The sequence below is a fragment of the Microcaecilia unicolor genome, chromosome 1 (assembly GCF_901765095.1).
Source record: "Microcaecilia unicolor chromosome 1, aMicUni1.1, whole genome shotgun sequence".
Classification (NCBI taxonomy): domain Eukaryota; kingdom Metazoa; phylum Chordata; class Amphibia; order Gymnophiona; family Siphonopidae; genus Microcaecilia; species Microcaecilia unicolor.
In genome coordinates, this window is record NC_044031.1 from 379343847 (window position 1) to 379367959 (window position 24113).

Here is a 24113-nt window from a genome sequence, read left to right on the forward strand (position 1 = left end):
GTCTGAGAGTGGTTTACATCTTATCTGTCAGAATGCAACTTTATAGTTGCTTTGCCATCTTCTGCCTCAAAATCTCAACCTTTACCTTGTGTGGTGCCTCAGGCTCATTTCTCTCATCCTTATTATTCAATATCTTTATCAGCCTGCTTGCTTCTTTAATCCAGGCCTCTTCTGTTAAAGCTTATATCTACTCAGATGGCATCCTCTTGTGTCTGTACATGACCCCTACAACCTTGGTTTTCATACCCTTCAGTCTTGTTTGTACAGCATTGATACTTGGCTCACATCAAATCATCTCCTGAATCCATCAAAAATAGAGGCTCTCTGAGTCACAAGCAGACCTTTAACTCCTCTTACCATGTCCACACTATGATTCTCCAATTCAGCACGACAACTCTTTTAAGTATCTTGGAATTATCTTGGATTCATCTATATAATTTGTACCCTAAGTAGTGGCCATAGTTTAAATCTTATTTCCATTCACTCCATCATATTTGAGTGGTATGCCATTGTATGGACATAGCATCTTGTGAAACTCTTCTTTATGCTCTGGTAACCACATGCTTAGACTATTGTAATATCACCTATCCTGGTCTACCTCTCACACTTCTAAAGAGACTTCAAACAGTTAAAAATGCATCTGTTTGCTTACACATGCCTCACACTTTGGTCAAATTACTCTACTCCGAGCCAAATATCATTGACTCCCTATTTAATTTAGAATCAAGCATAAGATCTAGACTCTGGCCTTTAACGTTCTTTATACAGGGTCCCTCCCCTTATCTTCTTTGCTTACCCCATATGTTTTTTATGCTCTTCATCTGAGCACTGCCTCGCACTGTCTCCTATTCACTGATCGCGTCTGGAAGCTACCAGACACTATCCTTTGGAACTCTCTTCCTCCTTGGAGCTCTCATCCTCCATCCTTACATGCTCAGCAATCATATCCAACTTTTCAAGTCTTCCTAAAAGCTCATTTGTTTTCCCTGGCTTTCCCCAATATGGCGGGAGGATAGCTGCACCCATGATGGCAGATACCAGCATTTTGTCATTTCTGCCCCTATTATCGATTCTGTTACTTCCCTGTCATTTATTGTAGCTCTTTTCCATTTTAGTTTATTTTAAATTGTACACCAGGTTGTTGTCTAGATTGAAAGATGGTATGCCAAATATATAGTAAACATAATCCCACCGATATTCAACACTATTTAACTCACCAGAAACGCTTTTGGACGGTCAAATTGTGCTGGTAAAGCACTATTATTCAGCGCAAGATAGCTGGTTATCTCTGCTGAATATTAGCACATAGCAGCTAACTGGCTATATCATGCGATATAACCCGATAGCTGCAAATATTCAGAGCTTCGCCGGTTAAGTTTAGCGGCCAAATCGGACCACCTAAATAGCAGTCCTATCTTTGGCTGCTATAAACTTAAATGGCCAGTGCCAAATATTAACTTGGCTGGTTAAGTTTAATCAGGCAAAAAAAAAAAGGGATATTAAATGCTGGTAACCACAAACAGACTGGTATTGAATATTTGGGCTCTACACCGATCGTAGCACTTAGCCGGCCTGCCTCCCATGGGCTGAATATTTTCCGGAATGGATTCTGGATGCCCAAATGACATTATTGAATGGACCCTCATTGTGTGGCATTGAAGCTCCTAAATAGAGTTGTCCACTTAATTCTCTCCATAGTGACGGACTGGAGTTAGACTGAAGCGAGGGCAGAGTGCCTATCTATGTGCAGAGTGTCAATTTTCACCACCCAAGAAAAAGATCTAAGTGTCATCATAGATAATATGTTGAAATCTTCTTTTCAGTGTGCCATGGCAGCAAAAAAAAACAAATAGAATGCTAGGAATTATTAAGAAAGGAATAGAAAAACAGTACAAAGAATACCATAATGCCTCTGTACTGCTCCATGGTACAACTCACCTTGAGTATTGTGGGCAATTCTAGTTGCTGTATCTCAAAAAAAGATACAGTGGAATTAGAAAAGGTTCAAAGAAGGGCAACCAAAATGATTAAGGGGATGTCAATTTATACATAAGGCTCCCTGGGGTTTCTTTTGCTATACCAACATCCTAGTATTTGGAATTTGGTTCAGTCCAAGATCTGTGAACTGATTTCTTTCTTTCTTTATTAGGATTGGTCAGTATAGCATGTAGTTTACTGATTTCATTTTAGGAGATCTAAATTTACATTTAGAGGATGTATCAAATACCTCTACTGTTCAATTTTTGCAAATATTGTCTTCTTTAGATATAATACCTGGTCCAATCTGCCCAACTCATAAACAAGGTCATACCCTGGATTTTATTGCCTATTCTTTAAAAAATTATCAAGAACCATTAGTAGATAATATTTCATGGGAACCCATTATTTGGTCTGTTCATTTGTTACTGAATTTTTATTTGAAGGTCCCAAAGGCATATGTTAATGATCAGTTATCTGTACAGGAATGTATGCGCCACAAATATCCACCTGCCAATATTTTATGACAAGACGTTCTGCCTAAATTAGAGTTTGACACCTTTAGTCTTCAACCAATGATACAGGCATGGAATTCTTCTGTTTCTTCTGTTTGGCACCTCTATATACAAAGAAACAGAAACGGATAGATAATCCATGGTTTATAGAATCTTTAATGTTATTTAAACACTCCAGTAGATCCCTTGGAAGACATTGGAAGAAGCACAAGGATAATGGCTCTTATGTGGTCTGGAAAGAACAGCTTAGATGATATAAATTAGCCATTAGAGAAGCTAAATTGCATTATTATGATCAGCAAGTTTGCAATGCAGAGAACTCCTCTAGATTGTTGTTTAAAACTTATCAGACATTAGCTGAGACAGATAAGGTTTTGATTTTACCAACTCTGTTACAACCTTCAGCAGACAAATTAGCTTTATTTTTTCAAAGTGAATAAAATTAGAAGCTCATTTTGATGTCAGAAGATTATATTGAGTTGCAAAGTGTAATTCATCCTGATTATCTGCAGGCTGATAAGTTATGGGAACATTTTTCTTCTGTATCTAAAGACTTAGGGGTCCTTTTACAAAGGTGCGGTAGCTTAAAAATTGGATGTCTGAGTGGAATAGAACAGATAAACGTGAATCAATTTGTTTACTCTTTCAAAAAGTACAAAGACTAGAGGGCACTGGACGAAGCTACATAGTAATTCTTTTAAAATGAATAAGAGAAAATATTTTCTCATTCAAAGAATAATTAAGCTCTGCAACTCATTGCCAGAGGATGTGGTAACAGCAGTTACTGTATCTGGGTTTAAAAAATGTTTTGGACAAGCTTCTGGAGGAAAGGTCCATAGTCTGCTATTAAGATAGACATGAGGAAAGCCTCTGCTTATTCTAAGGATTGGTAGCATGGAATGTTGCATAGCTTGGTGGTTAGTGCAGCCGACTTTGATTCTGGGGACCTGGGTTTGATGCCCACTGCAGCTCCCTATGACTCTGGGCAAGAAACTTAACCCTCCATTGCCCCAGGTACAAATAAGTACATGCATATAAATGTAAACCACTTTGAATGTAGTTGTGAAAGGCAGTATATCAAGTCCTATTCCCTTTCCCTATTTGGGTTTCTGCCGGGAACTTGTGACCTGGTTTGGCCACTGTTGGAAGCAGGATACTGGGCTAGATGGACCATCAGCCTGAGTCAATATGGCTAGTCTTTAGTTTTAAGCTGCTATTCTTATAGCCAGAAAAATGGCTGTCCTAAATCAGACCACATAGCTGTAGATATGGCAGCTAAGTATTGCTGCTATATGTATAGCTATTGGTGGTAATCTTTTTATACATATCTTTGGTGCTGATGCCTATTGAGATAGCAGCTTTCAATATATGCATTTTTTAAATGTCATGGCTGCAGGGGCGTAGCCATAGCTCAGCGGGAGGGGGGTCCAGAGCCCGAGATGCAGGGGCACATTTTATCCCCCCGAGCACCGCAGACCCCCCCCCCCCGCTACTTTCGACACCCCCAGTGCCACCGCCCCTTCACGGCCACTTTAGGACCCCCCCACCTCCACCGCCTCTCCCCCGCCTCACCAGGTACCTTTGCTGGTGGTGGTCCCCAACCCTTGCCAGCCTAAGTCCTCTTCAGCGCCGGTCTCCGGTATGTTTGCTGATCTGTTTTTGTCAGTCTTAACTCCTGACATCCTGCAAGTTCGTGCAGGACGTCAGGAGTCAAGACTCACAGAAGCCGATCACCAAACGGCACGAGCTGGAGACCGGTGCTGAAGAGGACTTCGGCTGGGGGCAGTTGGGAACCCCCACCAGCAAAGGTACCTGGAGGCTGGAGGGGGAGGTCAAAAGTGGTGGGGGAGGGTCAGTGGCGGGGGGGGGGATCGAAAGTAGAGGGGACCAGGGCTAAATCGGTGGGGGCATCAGCATCCTAAAGGGATGTAAATTTAGCTTTGTGAGAGACTCAGTATTCATAACACCAATTATCCCCCCCCCCCCCCCCCCCAACACACACAGACTTTGAATCCACCAATACTTTAGGGCGTCCAGTAGATGTATTTATTCACAGAAATGTAAACTAGTTTCACAAGCCATAGAAAATACAGTCAGCTAGAGATGAGCTTTCATCACGTTCCAGAATCTGGGAAGCCTTCACCATGAAGAAATGAACATGTCAGTTACATCCTGAGAGCAATAAACTCTTCAAAGCCTGGATCTCTTTTATTGGGTTTGTACAAAATAAATAATCTAATATTGGCATGCCCAGCAGCTGCTATTCATCTTAATTAGTTGTTCTTTTCCACTCCCTCACTGGCTTTTATATGAATTCACACCTGTTTAAGCTATCTTGCATGTTTTCAATAAATTCCTGTATGTCAGCTGTATAATATCCAACATGACAGCTGCTGAGACAGCATTCTACCCTAGTCGAATAAAATCTTTGCATACAGAGCGACCAAAATGATAGAGGGAATGGAACTCCTCCCATATGAGGAAAGGCTAAAGAGGTTAGGGCTCTTCAGATTGGAAAAGAGACAGCTGGGGGGGGGGGGATATGATTGATGTCTACAATATCCTGAGTGGTGTGGAGCGGGTGAAGATGAATCTATTTTTTCACTCATTTAAAAAGTACAAAGACTAGTGGACACTCAATGAAACTGCATGGAAATACTAGCATGATTTATTTTCACTCAAAGAATAGTTAAGCTCTGGAACTCATTGTCAGAAAATGTGGTACCGGCAGTCAGCATATCTGGGTTTAAAAAAAAAGGTTTGGACAAGTTCTTGGAGAAAAAAAGTCCATGGTCTATTATTGAGATGGACATGGGGAAGCCACTGCTTGCCCCGGGATTGGTAGTATAGAATGTTACTTCTATTTGGGTTTCTGCCAGGTACTTGTGACCTGGATCGGCCACTGCTGGAAGCAGGATACTGGGCAAACTGTACCATTGTTCTGACCCAGTATGGCTATTTTTATGTTCTTATGTAGAGCTGGCACATTTTCAGAGCTTGGTGTACCTTTTGAGCACTTCTAGACACAGGAGCAAAGTATGTGTGTGCGTGTTTTGGAGGACGTGACTCCTCAAAATATGCAGAAGCTGGGTAGGTAGTGTTGGCTGGTAAAGATGTGGCAGTCCCTCTCTGAAGGTGAAGTCTAATGAAAAGGGTGTCATATTCTTTCTGGCATACTTTTTCTGAGCTGTGGAGAAGAGATGGCTGAGGGGAGACATGATAGAGGTATATAAAATAATGAGTGGAGTGGAACAGGTGGATGTGATGAAACTACAGTGTAGTAAATTTAAAACAAATTGGAGAAACCTTTTCTTCACCCAACGCATAATTAAACTCTGGAATTCATTGCCGGAAAACGTGGTGAAGGCGGTTAGCTTAGCAGAGTTTAAAAAGGGGTTAGACAGTTTCCTAAAGGACAAGTCCATAAACCACTACTAAATGGACTTGGAAAAAATCCACAATTCCAGGAATAGCATGTATGGAATGTTTGTACATTTGGGAAGCTTGCCAGGTGCCCTTGACCTGGATTGGCCGCTGTTGTGGACAGGATGCTGGGCTTGATGAACCCTTGGTCTTTTCCCAGTGTGGCATTACTTATGTACTTACCCACCCCTTAAAGGCATGAGGCAGACTAGTGGCAATTTAGATTTACAGTCCAATGATGCTGATCTATGAACCTCTGCACATGTGAAGGATGTTGTATGTTTATTAAATCTACATATACCACCTTTCTTGGGGGCAAAACACAGCAATGTACAAAATTATATAGAGAAGAAGTAATGGAAGGAATGACTATCCAAAAACAGAACAGAAAAAAAAGAAGTAAAGAAAGAGACAGAGGAGTGCAAAAGTAAAGTCAGTACCGACACTGTTCAGTTCTGGATTCCTCCATAAGCCTGGGAGAAAAGCTAGATTTTCAGAGCAATCTTATACTTGGCAGGGGATGCCTTAAGCTGGACTGAAAGAGGGACCAAGTTCCATAGGGAAGGTGCCAAGAAAAAAAAAGGCAGTTATGTCTGGCTGATTCTTGAGAGGCCAGAGAAGGCAGGGGTAAAAAGAAATCTAGAAGGAGTTTGCTGAGCAGAGTAGAAAGGAGGACTTATAGGCAGTGAGAAGGGAAGCAAGGTAGGAGGGGCATTCTGAATAAAAGGCTCTGTGAGTTAGGACTAGAACTATAAATTGGATTTGTTTATGGGAAGCCAATGATGTGGTAGAGAAGCATGGAGACATGGTTTGCATGGCAGGAACAATGGATAGCAGTATTTTGGTCTGATTGTAACTAGGGGTGTGCTGGTAAATTTTTAACAACAGGCTCTTTCTCCGGACGTAGCCAGCTCTGTAGTTGGAAGGGCCAGGGGGGGCCAGGGGGAGCAACACTTGCCTCTCTCTCCTCTCTCCCTTCATGTGGGCACGCTAGGCATACCTTTGCTGGCAGCCAATAAATGGGCTGCCACCACTCCCTACGTCTTGTTCTGAGCAGCATACTGGAACTTCTCTCACATGCTCGAGAAGTCCAAGCCTGCTGCCCAGAGCTGGAAACAAGGAGTGGGGAGCAGCAGTAGTCTATTTACTTGGCTGGAAGAGCTCAGCATCCCCACCAGCAAAGTAAAAGATAATTCAGCAGGGGGCACAAGCCCACATTTTGGGAGCCAGTTGTTAAAGTAGCCATGGAGGGCCCTACTTTAACAACCGGCTCCCAAAATTCTTAAAAACTTAACAACCGGCTCTTGCGAGCCTGTGAGAGCCTGCTCCAGCACACCACTGATTGTAACCCTTTGGTGATACTAAGGCGAAGACCTGCATAGACAGAAGTACAGTAGTCAAGTGTAGAAGTAATTGTGAGAATGCTGAAGTGCAATTTGAAACTGAGGGTCATGCTATGTACAAACTGATCTGAACTGGTGCAGTGCCCAGAAACAAGTGTGAACACCATGAGATATTTGTAGTTCAAAAGAAAGAGAGTGTTCAAGATATACACTTAAGTACTTAAGGTGCCCTTTTACAAAGGCGCACTGGAAAAATGGCCTGCGGTAGTGTAGACATGTGTTTTGGGCGCTCACAGAATCAGTTTTCAGTGTACCTGTAAAACTGCTGTGCGTCCATTTTGGGTCTGAGACCTTACCGCCAGTCACTGACCTAGCGGTAAGGTCTCACATAGTAACCGGGCGGTAATGGTCTCCACAGTGGTGTACCTAGGGTATTTGACACCTGGGGCTGGTCATTTTTTAACACTCCTCCAAAATCCAGTAATAGGCATACCAAGAATACAAAACACTCAGGACCTATAGAGCAATTCTACCATACCATAAGCAGTAATTTTTACGAGTCACACAAGGAAAAAGAAAGCATCTTAAACACTGCAGTGAGCACTAGAACATCAATTCACCTATTGAAAAACGAAGATCGTCGATCCTGCACAGTCAATGCCAACTGAAAGCAATGTTTTTTTCACAGACACAGATACTCCCTAATCCAATATAGAATAAGTAACCATAAACTTTCTATTTAGACAAAATATAAAGATAGCAGATGTAAATTTCACCACTTTACAAATTAACAAATAGAAATAAAACAATACAGAAAATAGAATAATATCATTTTATTGGACTAATACATTTAGCTTTCAGAGGCCAAAACCTCCTTCCTCAGGTCATTATAGTATACTGTTGTTACAGTAGCCTATCCTGACCTGAGGAGGGGGTTTTTTTCTCCGAAAATTAGTCAAAATGTATTAAAATTAGTCCAATAAAAAGATGACCTTATTTCCATGTTCTATTTATAAACATTTATTAACACAGCTACAATATTACTTTATCCTAAAGCAAAAAAAGAAAAAAATATTTACAGTTTGTTGTCTCTGGTTTCTGCTTTCCTCACATCTTCTCTCTTCACCCTTCTATCCAGCATCTGCCTTCTCTCTCTTCCTGCCACCCAGTGTCTGCCTTCTCTCTCTCCCTGCCCCTGCCATCCACCGTCTGCCCTCTCTCTCTCTCCCTCTGCCCCTTCCAACCACTATCTGCCCTCTCTCTCTCTCTCTCCCTTCCATCTAGCGTCTGCCCTCTGTCTCTGCCCTTTCCATCCATCTGTCCCTGTCTGCCCTCTCTCTCTCTCCCCCTTCCAACCACTGTCTGCCCTTTCTCTCTGCCCCTTCCACCATTTGCCCTCCCTCTCCTATCCATCCAGGATCTGTCCTCTCTTTCTCTCTCTCTCTCTGCCTCTTCTTTTCAGCCCCCAGTTCCAGCCCCATTATCCCACCAGTCCCCAGTTTCAGCCCCTGCCCTTTTCTCTCACCAGTCCCTGAGCTTCAGCCCCAGCCACCTTTTCCCTGTCCCCTTTTCAGCCCCCAGTTCCAGAACTAGCCCCCTTATCCCACCTACCCTCCTTTTCAGCCCTCAATTCCAGTTCCTTTCATCCACCTGCCTTTTATTATGCCCCCTTTCAGCCCCAGCCCCATTCTCTCATCTGCCCCCCTTCCAGCCCCAGCCCCACTCTCCCACCTGATCCTGCCCCATGCATGGCCCCATTCTCCCTCCTGCCCCTGCGCCAGGCTTGGCCCCAATTCCAATCCCAGCCCTATTTTCCCATCTGAGCTCCCCCGACCCAGTCCCCACCTGTCTACCCTCAGCTCCCTCGACAGCTCCCTTCTCTCTGCCACCCGGTCCCCTGCAAAGCATTTAAAAAATATCTGAATTGGCCGTGCAGCACAAGCATTCAATGCCTCACGTCTACCTGTGAAAGAAGCAGATTGCCTCAGGCCTTCCCTTACTGTGTCCCGCCCTCCTCTGATGTAACTTCCTATTTGCACGAGGGCGGGACACCTTGAGGGAAGGCTCAAGACGATCTTCTTCTTTCACAGGTGAATGAAAGGCGCTGCACGCTGCACTGCTGATTCAAATGTTTTTAAAATGCAATGCAGGGGACTGGGTGGCAGAGAGAAGGGGGTTGTTGAGGGAGCATAGAGTAGACAGGTGGGGACTGGGGACTGCAACGCCAAAAGCATGAATAAAAAATAGGATGGGGCACCCCCCTTTATGCTTACACCCAGGGCGGATCGCCCCACCCTTGCTACACCACTGTGTCTACGTGTGTAAAATGCTGATTACTGCTCGATTACCGCCCGCATGCCAGAAGAAAATATTTTCCAGTATGTGTAGCAGACGCACATCAAAAATGAAATTACTTCAAGGGCCACGCGGTAGCCGGGCGATAACTCAAATTTGACGCACGTTGGGTGCGCATAGACGCCTACATGGCTTAGTAAAAGGGCCCCTAAATGAGGAGACAAGAGATGTAGGGACACCGACCAGGATGGGTGCAGTCATAGTGCAGTGCTTTGAGCCAGTGATCCAACAAGCAGTTGCTTTTAAGGGATTGAGGATAAGGTGATTGGAAGAAAGCCAAAGAGCAACCTTGTCTAGACAAAGCTGAATCTGAGATGTCAGGTGTTGTGTACTGCATGGTACAAACGAGGAAATATAATCAGCATAAAAATAAGTGGAGATTCCCTAGTCTTGTACAACAGTAGCAAGAGGGCTTAGGAAAATATTAGAGAGGAGAGGTGTGAGGAAAGAATAGCTAATAGCGTCATTGCTATTGATTTTAATAGGCTGTGTGCTGGTGCCCAATGTAACATTTTGCACTACTACTAGTAATCATTTCTATATTGCTACCAGACTTATGCAGGTGCTTTCTCTGTCCCTAGAGGGCTCAAAATCTAGGTTTTTGTACCTAGGGCAATGGAGGGTTAAGTGAGTTGCCCAAGGTCATAACAAGCTGCAGTGGGATTCAAAGCCAGGTCACCAAGATCAAAGCCTGCTGCACTAACCACTAGGCTACTCCTCCCCAGGGTTAGCTTCTCCGCAAAACTCTTTTCTGCATTCTGTGCCCAGAAAATTGAGCACAGAGGACGCGCTATCTGCATGCTACTATATGTGCAAGCTTTCAATACTCTGCTACAGAGTAGCAGAGAAAGAGGAAACTAAAAGCACCACCATAAGCAGGCAAGGAATGTTCTGCAGTCATACAGTCTGTGAGCGAAAGAGCATGATGTTGGAGTTGGAAGTGGAAGATACTGTTCAAATGAGACCAAGAATTGTTAACCCAGTGAAGAGGGTGTTTTACTAAAGTGCCCTATGGTTTTGCACTTAGCTCACTAGCAGTAGCCTAGTGGTTCGTGCAGTGGACTTTGATCCTGGGGAACTGACTTCGATTCCCACTACAGCTCCTTCTGACTCTGGACAAGTCACTTAACCCTCCATTGCCCCTGGTACAAAATAAGTACCTGAATATATGTAAACCGCTTTGAATGTAGTTGCAAAAACCTCAGAAAGGCGGTATATCAAGTCCCATTTCCCTTTCCCTATTTGAGATTCTAAATGGAATGTTGAGATTCTGTTGCTACTATTGGAGATTCTACATGGAATGTTGCTATTCCACTAGCAACATTCCATGTAGAAGCCTGCCCTTGCAGATCAGCAACGCGGCTGCGCAGGCTTCTGTTTCTGTGAGTCTGACGTCCTGCATGTACGTGCAGGACGTCAGACTCACAGAAACAGTAGCCTGCGCAGCCGCACTGCTGATCTGCAAGGGCAGGCTTCTACATGGAATGTTGCTAGTGGAGGAGTAGCCTAGTGGTGGGTGCAGTAGTCTTTGATCCTGGGGAACTGACTTCGATTCCCACTGCAGCTCCTTCTGACTCTGGACAAGTCACTTAACCCTCCATTGCCTCTGGTACAAAATAAGTACCTGAATATATGTAAACCGTTTTGGATGTAGTTGCAAAAACCTCAGAAAGGCAGTATATCAAATCCCATTTCCATTTCCCTTCCCTTAACAGCAAAAATGAAAATGTGCTAAGTGCAAACACTGTGTGGTAATTGTTGGGGCGTGCTTAGCAGGTTCTCTGTAGTTATTACCCTGAAAACTTCATTAGTGCACCTAAACTTGGATGCAATTAGCATGGAGGCATTACCTCCAGATTCTATATATGGTGCCTAAATCTGGGCACAATCCCAAGACTTAATTGGCTAACGAGCCATTACTGATCAATAACTGGATGCTAACAACCAGTTATTGAGGTTATTTGGCACCAGTTAGGATTTCTGTGCGCATCTGGCTGCCCAAATCACATAACTCAAGAGGGGCTGCAGCCATAGGAGGGGCATGGGTATGTCAGAGATGTTCCAACATGTTGCATGTGTTGTTACAGAATAATGGGTCAGTGTGTCCAACTTGGGTGCAAACCAGTGGCGTATTTATATCAGGTGCATGTGTTGCATATGCACCCCTTGTCAGACCCGACCCCCTGCCTCAGTGGCGTACCAAGAGGGGGCAGTGGGGGCGGTCCGTCCCAGGTGCACGCTGCTGGGGGGGGGTGCTGCGGCACGCACCTGCTCCGAGTTCGCTAAACTTCGTCGCTTGTTCGCTGCAGCTCCCTCTGCCCCAGAACAGGTCACTTCCTGTTCCGGGGCAGAGGGAGCTGCAGCGAAGCGAAGTTTAGCAAACTCGGAGCAGGCGCGCGCCACGGCACCCCCCCCCCCAGCGGCGTGCACCCGGGGGGGTGTCATTTTGCCAGAGGGGGGGAAGGTGTCATTTAGTGGGGTGGCGCGCTGCACCCAGGGGGGGGGGGCGCATCGGCGCTCCGCCCCAGGTGCCATCCAGGCCAGGAACGCCACTGCCCTGCCTATACTGTAAAATAATCTCTTCTGCAGTCTTTGCCTGGGCAGTGGCAGCGGCACTCATAGGCTGCCTGTGGCCTGCAGCGGGACTTCCTCTCTAAACCGTCCTGCCCCTTCTGATGCAACTTCCTCTTTTATGAAGGCGGAATGGTTCAGAGAGGAAGTCCCTGTACAGCTGCAGGTAGCTTATGAGTGCCACTGCCACTGCCTGGGCAAGGATTGCAGCAGAGATGATTTTAAGTTAATGGGGGGTGGGGGGGGGGGGAGACGAGAGGCAGGCTGGAGATGCATCTCCTGTAAAAAAAAAAATCCTGGCTACCCTAATGGTGCAAGCATTTACATGCAAGCATTTACATTCAGCAAGGATTCAGTAGGCATAAGTCTGGCTTCCAAAGTTAAGTCATGGCAATCGGCACTAATTACGATTGTAAGGGCATGCACCCTTTATAGAATTGCATTTATCACTGATCTTTTCCAGTGCCCATTTTTGAGCACCAATTATAGAATCCAGTCCTTAGTACCTGCTACTGTGGATGTGCTAAGTAAACCTGTGCTAGCAGGAAAAGTGACAGGGCACAGTAAATAATATGCACTAACTTCATATGCAGTACCCACCCATTCAGGGGCACTTTTACTAAGGTGCGGCAAAAGTATGTGTTTTCGATGCACACTGAGGCCCCTTTTAACACAACAAGAAAAAGGTTGTCTTCTTTTGAGGAAAAGAAATGGCCATGCGATATGTGAAACACTTACTGCATGGCCATTTTGAAGGGCAGGCCTTACCGCCACCCGTTGAGATGGCAGTAAGGGCTCCCATGCTAACCCAGCAGTAACTGGCCAGTGATTAATGCCGGTTAAGTTCTGGTACTATAAAAATAGATCATATTTTTGTAGCGCCAAAAATGGCGATCTGGGTGTGGGAACTACCACCGGGCTCCTGATGTAGCCTAGCGGAAGTTTTGGATTGGCACTCGGCAGGCTCCTAGTGGCTTTACTGCTGTTTAGTAAAAGGGTCCCTTAGTTTCTGACCCCATAACAACTTGTGGTTAATGCACTTGCTAACTGGCATGGCACTGTGCTAACAGTTGGCATGCTTGTGTGGTAGCAGTTATGCATGCTAATTCACGCCTTAGCTTTACGCACTTTAGTAAAATGACCTCTAAACTGTTAGATAATTAATTTTTACAACTATTTTACAGTGGTTTTGTAGACAATTTGTCTCCGTGTTTTGATCATCCTTGGTTTCTATATACTTGTAGATTTCCAGAAAGGGACACTTATTTTAAAGCTACTTTGGTCTCCAGTTACCTGTTTAACTCTTTTTTCTCTGTGCTTAACTTGTATTCTATATATAATATAGAATACAAAATATAGTGGGGCTGATATTCAGAAAGTGGGAGGTAGCTGAACCTGGATATTCTATGCTGGGCTCTTTCCGATGACTGGCATTGAATATCCTGGTGTGTTTTGGCCGCTTTTAACTTAACCAACCAAATCGATATTCAGCGTTGGCCAGTTAATTTGAAACCAGCCAAAGATAGGTTCTTCTATCTCAGTGGCCTAATTTGGCCAACAGTCTTAGCTGGTGATGCTCTGAATATTGGCAGATAGACAGTTTATAGCGCTATATAACCGGCTATCTGCCAAGCGCTAACTGACAATATTCTGATAGCTGGTTAAGTGCCTTTTAATGGTTTTAGGTCAGTTCCCAACTGGACAGTTCCCACTCACCAATTCCTATCCGGACAATTCCCTCCTAGGGCAATTGCCACTGAACCAATTCCCACCACACCAGGGAGGAGAATTTCCACCAATAACCCAAATAATACAAAACACACAAGACAAGTAATCTCCCTACCTTTTCTCTTCCAGATCGCTTGGTGGTGGTGGTGGTGTGGGGGGGGGGGGGGGGGGGGGGACAGTACCCCCTCACCCCCCCAACATTATCTTTTACATATCCCTTTCCTCTTCCAGGCATGCGGTTCATGTGTGTGTGGGGGGGGGGGGGGATGCCCCCCCCCCACACACCCCAAACTAGGTTTCAACCTAATTCATGTTTAATCCAGGATCTAAATGTCATAAATAAGTAAATAAAAAAAAAATAATATATATATATATATACAAACTGCAGTTCATGTGGGGCGGAGGCAATGCCCCCCCCCCCCCCCCACATACCCCCAAGCTAGATTTGAAGGTAATTCAGTCCCTCAAATTGATGCACTGATTATGATCTATAACAAATTACTACTCTACCTATGCCCCCCCCCCCAAACTAGGTTTCAACCTAATTCATGTTTAATCTGGGATGTAAATGTCATAAATAAGTAAATGCATAAATAGATACATGCAAACTGCAGTTCATGGGGGGGGGGGGCATCTCCAGGACATATGGGACCCGATACAAGAAAGAAGCTACAGTTGGTAAAAAAAAAAAAAATGGTTAGGAAGGGTGGGAAATGACTGAGAGGGGGGAGGAGTCCTTGGTGGCAATTGTCCCCCTTAAGTGGGAATTGTCCCGGGGGGGGGGGGGGGGAATTGTTCTAGGTGTGATTTGTCTTGGGGGGAATTGGTAGGTGGGAACTGTTCGGGTGGGAGCTCACCTGATACCATTTTAACTGGCCAGGGGCCGTTCCTGACTGGTTAAATGGTTTTAAATATTGGCCAGAGTGAGCTCATTGGAGCAAGCCCTTTGCTAATCTGCATGCAATGAGACAGAAATTTAGGAGAACAGGAGTGTAAATTTGACCATAGACACCGCTTATTCTTTATGTTCCCAATTCTGGAGTAACCCTCAGCCTCAACACACGCGGGGTCCACTACACTCGATCCAAATATATTCCAGTACGTCTGATGAATATTCACACTGAATTGTTTTAAAACCAGAAGAGTTTGCAGTGTTTGTGAACCAGATTTGCATTCCCCTGTTGTAAATAAAATAACTAATTACTTGTGACTGCTAACCTCAACGCGTAGTTAGACTCTGGAATTTGTTGCCGGAAAAAGTGGTTAAGGCGGTTGACTTAGCAGACTTTAAAAAGGAGTTGGACGGCTTCCTGGAGGAAAAGGCCATAGAATGTTACTGAATGGACGTGGGAAAAATCCACTATTTCTGGAATGGGCGGGACAAATTGTTTGTTCTTTTGGCCACTGTCGGAGACAGGGTGCTGGGCTCGATGGACCCTTGGTGTGTCCCAGCATGGCGATGCTTATGTAATGTATGTGCTGGAAATTTTTTTATAGTGTGGCACTATGCCAGCAGTAATCAGGCAACGCCGCACGCTTCCCGGCTACCACCCGGTTACCGCAGGAGCCTTTACCGCCACCTCAATGGCAATAAGACCATGCGTTAAGACTAATCTTATTACATTTTTTTAGGGGTTTTTTACCCACTGCGGTAAAAATGGTCCTGGCACATGGGAAAATCAGCCCCCGCCACTACCGCAGGGCCTTTTTCCCTACAGTGTAATAAAAGGACCCCTACATTATCTAGCTGGCGTGTGCTAATGTGAATGTGCTAGCTGGATAATGCTTCCACACACATTTTCCACCCATATCACGCCCCCCTCTCGGAAACTGTTTAAAAAATATATTGGTGCCTAACCACCTTCCCCATTCATGATACCTACACTGACTACATAGTTTGTTACCTTTAGATTGTAAGCTCTCTTGAGCAGGGACCGTCCTTCCCCATGTTTAAACTTGTACAGCGCTGCGTAACCCTGGCAGCGCTATAGAAATGCTAAGTAGTAGTAGTAGTAGTAGTAGTGAATTCTATACATGGCACCCAAAAAATTGGCACTAAAAAAAATACAGATAGCACTATTTTGTAAACCTCACCTAAAGTTAGGCATGGTTTATAGAATATGCATAGCACCCATTCCCATGACTAAAATTTAGGTGTGTCCATTTACGTCAACTAAAATGTAAATGCCCACACCTAATTTAGGTGCAGATCAGGTGTTTTCTATGACAGTGCACATAATTTTTAGGAACACCCATGACCCGCCTTTTCCTCTCCCATGGCCACACCCTTTTTGAGATCCATGCTCTAGAATTACACTTAGGAAGCTGCACATGTAAATTCTAATTAGTGTCAATAATCGTTTCTTAGTAGCTAATGATTGGCATCGATTGGCTTGTTAACCAAATAAGTTGCACATACAATTTGGCCGCACTGCCAAATTTGTTAGCGCAACTTAGACGCCATATATAGAATCTGGGGGTTAGTGCACACCAAGAGGAAAACTACTGCAAAACACTTTAATGCATTTTGTGGTAGGTTTTCCCCCCTCACGTTAAGCATGTGTTAATGCTTAATGCAGTTAGTAAAGGGGCCTCAAAGTAAGGTAACTTATTATTTTACTCCAGAGGCAAAGAATGTGTCTTCAACAACTTTCTTGCAAATATACAGCCTAAGAAGCTGTGAAAAGTAAAATTTTCAACTTGAGAACATTTCATCCAGAAGCAGACCAAATTTCAGTTTTGGTTTCAGTTACAGTGCCAGCTATGACAATGTTATCAAGTCTATGTAAGCCACATTGAGCCTGCAAATAGGTGGGGGAATGTGGGATACAAATGCAATAAATAAATAAATAAATAAAACTAACCCAAAATCCTTTTTCTCCCAGTTTCAGTTTTGGCTGAAATTGATTGTGTGTTTTCTGTTGAAGACAAAAATTTGTGCTTTGTCCTGTTTGTTTTCCTCCCTCCCTCCCCTCCGGAGTTGCCTTTCCCTTCTGCCCACCTTTGGTGCCCCCTCAGGCCTATTTTACAATCCCTGGTGGTCTACAGGTGTAGTCAAGGCAGGAGTGATCCCCCAACCCTCTTCCCCATGCTGGCTCTGCTCTCAAAATGGCTGCCATGCTCACGAGATTGCCATTTTGAGAGTAGAGCTGACATGAGCAAAAGCGACTGGGGATCACTTCTGCCCTGAATATACCACTAGGGATTGTAAAATAGTCTGGGGGGGGGGGGGGGGCATTATTGTTTGCATTCTTTTTTTTCCTGTGTAATCCAGTTGCAAGTAATGCAGTTATGATCTTGCACAGTAGTTTATATGGTAAATAGAGTGTGGTAAATAAATGCCTTTGATACAAAACTTTAGCAGGAATTTAAGTCTGTAAATTTGAGATGATAAGTTCCTCAAGAATTAACCTCTCTGTGGAGATATGAGATCAGTTTTCACTCCAAATGTGCCACAAAGTCAGCCATTGTAAAAGCACTGTGGCTTTCAGTTTGTTTTCATTAGCTGAGGTCTATGTGTGGAGAGGCTATTTTGCTTGGAGGTAAAATATGGTCTTTCATATTTAAATTGTTATATATATTCTGGCTTGGATACTATTTAGGTGATTCTAAAGAATTTCCAGGCTCTATTGGGTATGATGAAGATACAGCGTTTTAATCAAACTTGTGGCGTGTAGAAGCTAGATTCTATGAGAGAGGAACCTGCAGTGATTGTTTTCAAGCACAAATACTGGTCAGTTTATAGTGTTAGTAGGGAAATGATATCACATTGAAATGAAACATATATTAGAAAATAATTTGAGAAATGCATTGCTCCTAATTGTCATTTTTCAGAGCATACTGTATAGTCCTTGAATTCAGTGACATCGGTGTGCTTTTTTATTCTGAATTGTGCATCAGGCTGGTATAATGTCCGCAGTGTAGAACAGTGTCTGGACTCCTTTCCCTTATTTTAGGAAGAATCTGTATCATGCTTGTCTTTAGTCAGTTTTATAACTAAATACAAAACGGGAAACATTTTAATGCTACTTTTTCTTGTTTCTTTTGCATTTTGGGTAAGCATAAAAACTAGTAATCATGAGGTATGATATTTTTCTTTTTACACATTCTCACAAAGGCCCTGTCTCAGAGGATGTTTAACTATACTTGCATTGACTTGGGAACCCAAACCTGCCAGACTTCTTGAGAAGTCCTTGTTAAAATAGGTCTCCCAGTTGTCAGCCTGTGCTTGCAGTTCCTGGGACTGGAGGGTAATAATCTCCTGTGGGTTTAGCAGAGGGCTGCCGACTACAAGCTCTGACAATCCTCAGTGGGCCTCATTGGTTCACATTCAAGCAATCAAACTTTAGTTTTTGGTTTTGGTTTCAGCAGTGACCAAAACAAGGTGATAGTTCTGCTGCAGTGTTTAAGCAATTTCAGTAGGAGTTTTGGTTTTAGCTTTTGGCCATAACTGGAAAAAAAAAAAAAAACAGTTCCAGTAGGCCTCTAATTTTGTCAGATATTCTGCAAAATTTGCATATGTTCAATTACTCATCATAGTCTCTAATGGGACGATTTCTATATGAAAGGCCAAAATATCAAAATTCATCTGCTCTGCATGTGTCTGTGTTTCTGCTTTGAATTCATAAGTACATAAGTAATGCCACACTGGGAAAAGACCAAGGTTCCATCGAGCCCAGCATCCTGTCCATGACAGCGGCCAATCCAGGCCAAGGGCACCTGGCAAGCTTCCCAAATGTACAAACATTCTATACATGTTATTCCTGGAATTGTGGATTTTTCCCAAGTCTATTTAGTAGCAGTTTATGGACTTGTCCTTTAGGAAACCGTCTAACCCCTTTTTAAACTCTGCCAAGCTAACCGCCTTCACCACGTTCTCCGGCAACGAATTCCAGAGTTGAATTATGCGTTGGGTGAAGAAACATTTTCTCCGATTTGTTTTAAATTTACTACACTGTAGTTTCATCGCATGCCCCCTAGTCCTAGTATTTTTGGAAAGCGTGAACAGACGCTTCACATCCACCTGTTCCACTCCACTCATTATTTTATATACCTCTATCATGTCTCCCCTCAGCCATCTCTTCTCCAAGCTGAAAAGCCCTAGCCTCCTTAGTCTTTCTTCATAGGGAAGTCGTCCCATCCCCGCTATCATTTTAGTCACCCTTCGCTGCACCTTTTCCAACTCCACTATATCTTTCTTTAGATGCGGCGACCAGAATTGAACACAATACTCAAGGTGCGGTCGCACCATGGAGCGAAATAACGGCATTATAACATCCTCACACCTGTTTTCCATACTTTTCCTAATAATACCCTATATTCTATTTGCTTTCCGAGCCGCAGCAGCACACTGAACAGAAGGTTTCAGTGTATTATCGACGACGACACCCAGATCCCTTTCTTGGTCTTTAGCTCCTAACGTGGAACCTTGCATGACGTAGCTATAATTTGGGTTCTTTTTCCCCACATGCATCACCTTGCACTTGCTCACATTAAACGTCATCTGCCATTTGGCCGCCCAGTCTCCCAGTCTCGTAAGGTCCTTCTGTAATTTTTCACAATCCTGTCGTGAGTTAACGACTTTGAATAACTTTGTGTCATCAGCAAATTTAATTACCTTGCTAGTTACTCCCATCTCTAAATCATTTATAAATATATTAAAAAGCAGCGGTCATAGCACAGACCCCTGAGGAACCCCACTAACTACCCTTCTCCATTGTGAATACTGCCTATTTAACCCCACTCTCTGTTTCCTATCCTTCAACCAGTTTTTAATCCACAATAGGACTTTTCCTCCTATCCCATGACCCTCCAATTTCCTATGTAGCCTTTCATGAGGTACCTTGTCAAACGCCTTTTGAAAATCCAGACACACAATATCAACCGGCTCCCCTTTGTCCACATGTTTGTTTACTCCTTCAAAGAATTGAAGTAAATTGGTCAGGCAAGATTTCCCCACACAAAAGCCGTGCTGACTTGGTCTCAGTAATCCATGTCCTTGGATGTGCTCTGAAATTTTGTTTTTAATAATAGCCTCTACCATTTTCCCCGGCACTGACGTCAGACTCACCGGTCTATAATTTCCCGGATCTCCCCTGGAACCTTTTTTAAAAATGGGCCACCCTCCAATCTTCCGGTACCATGCTCGATTTTAAGGATAAATTGCATATCACTAGCAGTAGCTCCGCAAGCTCATTTTTCAGGGATACTAACAAGGGCTGGATTTCCCTTGTTAGTATCCCTTAGCCATAGGGAAGAGGAACGTCTCTACAGGGGTGTGGTGGCAAGGGAGGGGGGATATTCCCCACTGTGTGTCTCTATGGGGCACCCTCTGTTTTGCCAGCAAACAGACTAAGCAGCAACTTATTTATTTATTAATTTGGATTTATTTACCACATTTTGAAGGAATTCACTCAAGGCGGTGTACAGTAAGAATAGATCAAACATGACCATTAGGCAATTACAGCAGTAAAAATATTCAAGTAACAATACAAAGTATGGCATAGTATACTACTTACAATGTCAACACAATATGTACTAGAACATTTTAATTGATAATGAAGGGTAAAGTATCCCCTAACAATGCCCTTAAAAGACACAAGGGCATGTCAGTAGCAGCACTTGGTAAATAATCCAGATTACACATGCAGAATACAGATAGACCTTCACCAAGTATAGAATAAGTAGCCACAAATTAAAAATATAATTAATAGGCAAAAATTAAACTGAACCCCCAGGAAGTCAGATTCTGCATATAGGGGAAAGGGAATGGGACTTGATATACCACCTTTCTGTGGTTTTTGTAACTACATTCAAAGCGGTTTATATATTATATACAGATACTTATGGGGCAGTAGTGCAACACCAGAGTAACAGTGATGCATGCCCACTGTACTTTGTAAACTACATTGACAACAGATGTAACTTTCAAACACTGACACATTCCAATTACTATATTACAAATGAACAAACACTGACTTGTTCCTGTGTCTTTAAGGAGATGGACCCAGTGGATCCCTACAGCTCAGGTCACGTGGCATTAAAGAGAGAGAGAGAGAAGGTGGGGACCTTGTCACTGTGCTTTCCCTAGGCATGGGCCTACATAGTCTAATGGGAAGTCTAAGCTTGGTCTAGTGTTCACTTTTTCTTGGAACAATTTTGCCCTTAAAGGCAAAAAAAGTGTCATGTTGTAACCACTCATTATGCTTTGGCACTGAATTTCCTGTGGTTCATCCTTTCTGAAAAGGACATATGGAAGGCAGGTGTGTTTTGGTTGATGTGCTATTTTAAATCTCCAGACTTCATATTAGATCCAAAACCAGCCAATGAGTGAATCAGTTCCATTCAATACTCCTTATGTCTTCCAAGCAAAGAGTGCCTTGAGAACTTAAATTAACATCAGAATTGAAAGTTGCTGATGAGATTACAATTCCCTTGCCCATGGATCCTGAGTTCCTAAAATAATCACTGGAACCCATTACTTTGCTTTCTGAAAACTAGTAATTGGAACAGAATGCCGCCTTCTGAAAGCAAACTATCAACAGTAAGCAGTTACATTTTACCCAACAGAAAACAGGAATTATGAAAGTTACATTCACAGTTTAACTTTCAAAAATCCATTTCGCTATGCTGTACACGTGTCTGCATCCCGACACTTACTGATTAATGCACTCGTAGTTGTGCTCTGAACTCCCACTACCCTGCATTGCTCAGCTACTGCATATCTTGCAAAAAAAAAAAAAAAAGCCTTTCCAGAAAAGTGGAAGAGCATCTTCCAAAGAAGCAAAAGCTTCTCCTTTTCTCTTACCCTCTCCTCTCCTCTTTCCTCGCAGGTTTTTTTGGCACATCCATTGCAAGAAATGCTTACCTTGGATCCCGGTACAGGAAGATCCAGGATTGTTCGACGTGTAACCTGGCTTGCTCTTCATTACCCAGCACAGAAGACTGGGAAAATCTGTTATATTGAAACCAGATGCTGTCCGATTTGAAGTTACATAATGCTGGCAGCACTTCCCCTGCTCGGTTGCTAGTCATCCATCTTTCCACAAAGCCCTCCCCTTTGGCTGAGATTGAGAATGGATGAACATTTCATTCCTTTTCGGAACAGTTCTTGTCGATTTAATAACTGGTTCGGCTGTAGGCAGCATTCCCTCAAGAGCTGGACTGGCTTTTTTTTTTAAATCACATTAAGACCTATATTGTAATGGTCATTTTCAGTTCATTTTGTCCCTAATTTTCAGATTTTTTCTCCGGTCCATTTCACACATCCATTGCATGTCATTAACAAATGGAAATGAGCAGAAAAAACATAATATTTGAAGGACCTTGTGCTAAACTGCTGTAAGCAATAATACTTGCTTAGTGCAGGTTAAAAATCACTACCACGGGCCATGTTCAGGCATCCCATGATAGTTTTGGCCAGTGGCGTAGCCAAGGGTGGGCTCGGGTGGGCCCAGGCTCATCCACTTTGGGTTCAGGCCCACCCAGTAGCAGCACATCTATAATGTGTCTGGCAGGGATTCCCAGGCCCCACCAGCCGAAAACTCCCAACTGTCCCTCCTGGATACCTTTTAAATAGCAGATCTTTGACTGCAGCAAGCAGCGACTGATACATACTGTTCGCACCAGCCCCGCAGCCTTTCCTCTGATGTATTCCCACCTATGTGGAAACAGGAAGTTGCAGCAGAGGAAAGGCTGTAGGACCAGCATGAGCAGTGTGTATTAGTTGCTGCTCACTGTTGGTGAAAATCTGTTATTTAAACGGTATTCAGGGAAGGGCGGATGTTTGAGAGACCATATGGATGCAGGCAAGAGAGGGAGAGACCAAATCACTTGTGGGAGAAGGCGGAGTTCTTCTGCCCACCCATCTTGGGCCCAGGCCCACCCAAATTTGGGTGTCTGGCTACACCCCTGGTTTTGGCATCTGCACGTGCTTCTCACTTGTTAAAAAACACTTTTTATTTTTTAGCGCTTGGGGCATGTTTAGTGTTGGAGAGTAGACGTGCCCAGCTTTGATCAGCGCAGCTGTAGCGTCGTGTGCTAACCGATTTGCATTTGGTTAGCACGGGAGCCCTTACTGACTAAAAAATAGGTGTCGGTAAGGGAAACTAGCGTGTAGCCATTAATTGGGGAAATAGGAAATGTGGCCATTTTAAAGCCATGCTAAAAGTGCAGTTTATTAAAAAGACTCCCTTGTGGGGGAGGGGGGGTATGTGCTAATAATAATGTGCACTCTTTTGAAAGTGTGCACTGTTTCAAAAGAGTGCACATCTTTGCACACTATTTGCAAAGAATTTGTGCTCTTTGTAAAGAGTGAATTCTCTTTCCCGATAGTGCATGAATACATCAACCATTGCACATGTAAAGAGTGCAAAAGAAAGTGTCTGAGAATAGAAAGCAAGCAAGCAATCTGCAAGATCCAAGATGATGAAAAAAAAATAGCAGACCAGACAAGAAATGTCTGTCAACAAATGTATTCACCACAGCATATAAAAATGAAAATTAAAGGCCTGACCTGGCCATGTTTCGCCCACAAATGAGCTGCAGCAGAGCCATGAAAAAACAATCAGTGTGTGTTCCAGCTGCATGGAAAAAGCTGTTTTCACAAATTAGGAGATACTGCTGGAACAAACCAATTGGTCTTTTTAACCCCCGATGCAGCCCATATGTGGACAAAACATGGCCGTGTTGGGCCTTTATTTTTCATTTTTATATGTTCTGGTGAATAAATTTGTTGACAGACATTTCTCATTTGGTTTACTATTTTTCTGTGCCCTCTTTGCAAAGAATGCACACTTGAAAGACCATGTGCTCTTAACAAAATAGCCTAAAACCCCCAAATAAAAAGAAAATTCCCATAAATTAACCAGAAAACAACATGAAATGAAAACGTTTTGGCTGTCCATCTTTGCCTGTCTCTGGTGGCTTGTCACAGGAAGATATAATAAAATATGAATCCAGCTCCTCCGTGCAGAACAGTTTGAAGGACCCAGTCCCCAGAAGAAAATAAACAACTTTCTGTTGTTATATAATACTCCTATTACCTACTTTACCTCATTATATTGTATTGTTTTGCTTAAAATGTTTCAATAAACATCTGAAAAAGAAAAAGTTAAACAATTTTCTAGCCCACCTCCACACAGAAAAAGAACTACCAAGATTCGATGAGCTGTGGGGCTGTGAAAAGCTACGTTCTGTAGGG

General features: G+C 43.4%; 1 protein-coding gene across 1 annotated transcript in view; it reads right to left on the reverse strand.

Moving 5' to 3' along the window:
- Positions 1–21845, reverse strand: part of C1QTNF6 (C1q and TNF related 6) — a 58228-nt gene extending 36383 nt beyond the window's left edge. The window contains exon 1 of the mRNA XM_030190072.1: positions 21780–21845. The gene's annotated coding sequence lies outside the window, so the exon portion shown is untranslated. The remainder of the gene's footprint in view (positions 1–21779) is intronic.
- Between the last annotated feature and the right edge of the window lie 2268 nt (positions 21846–24113).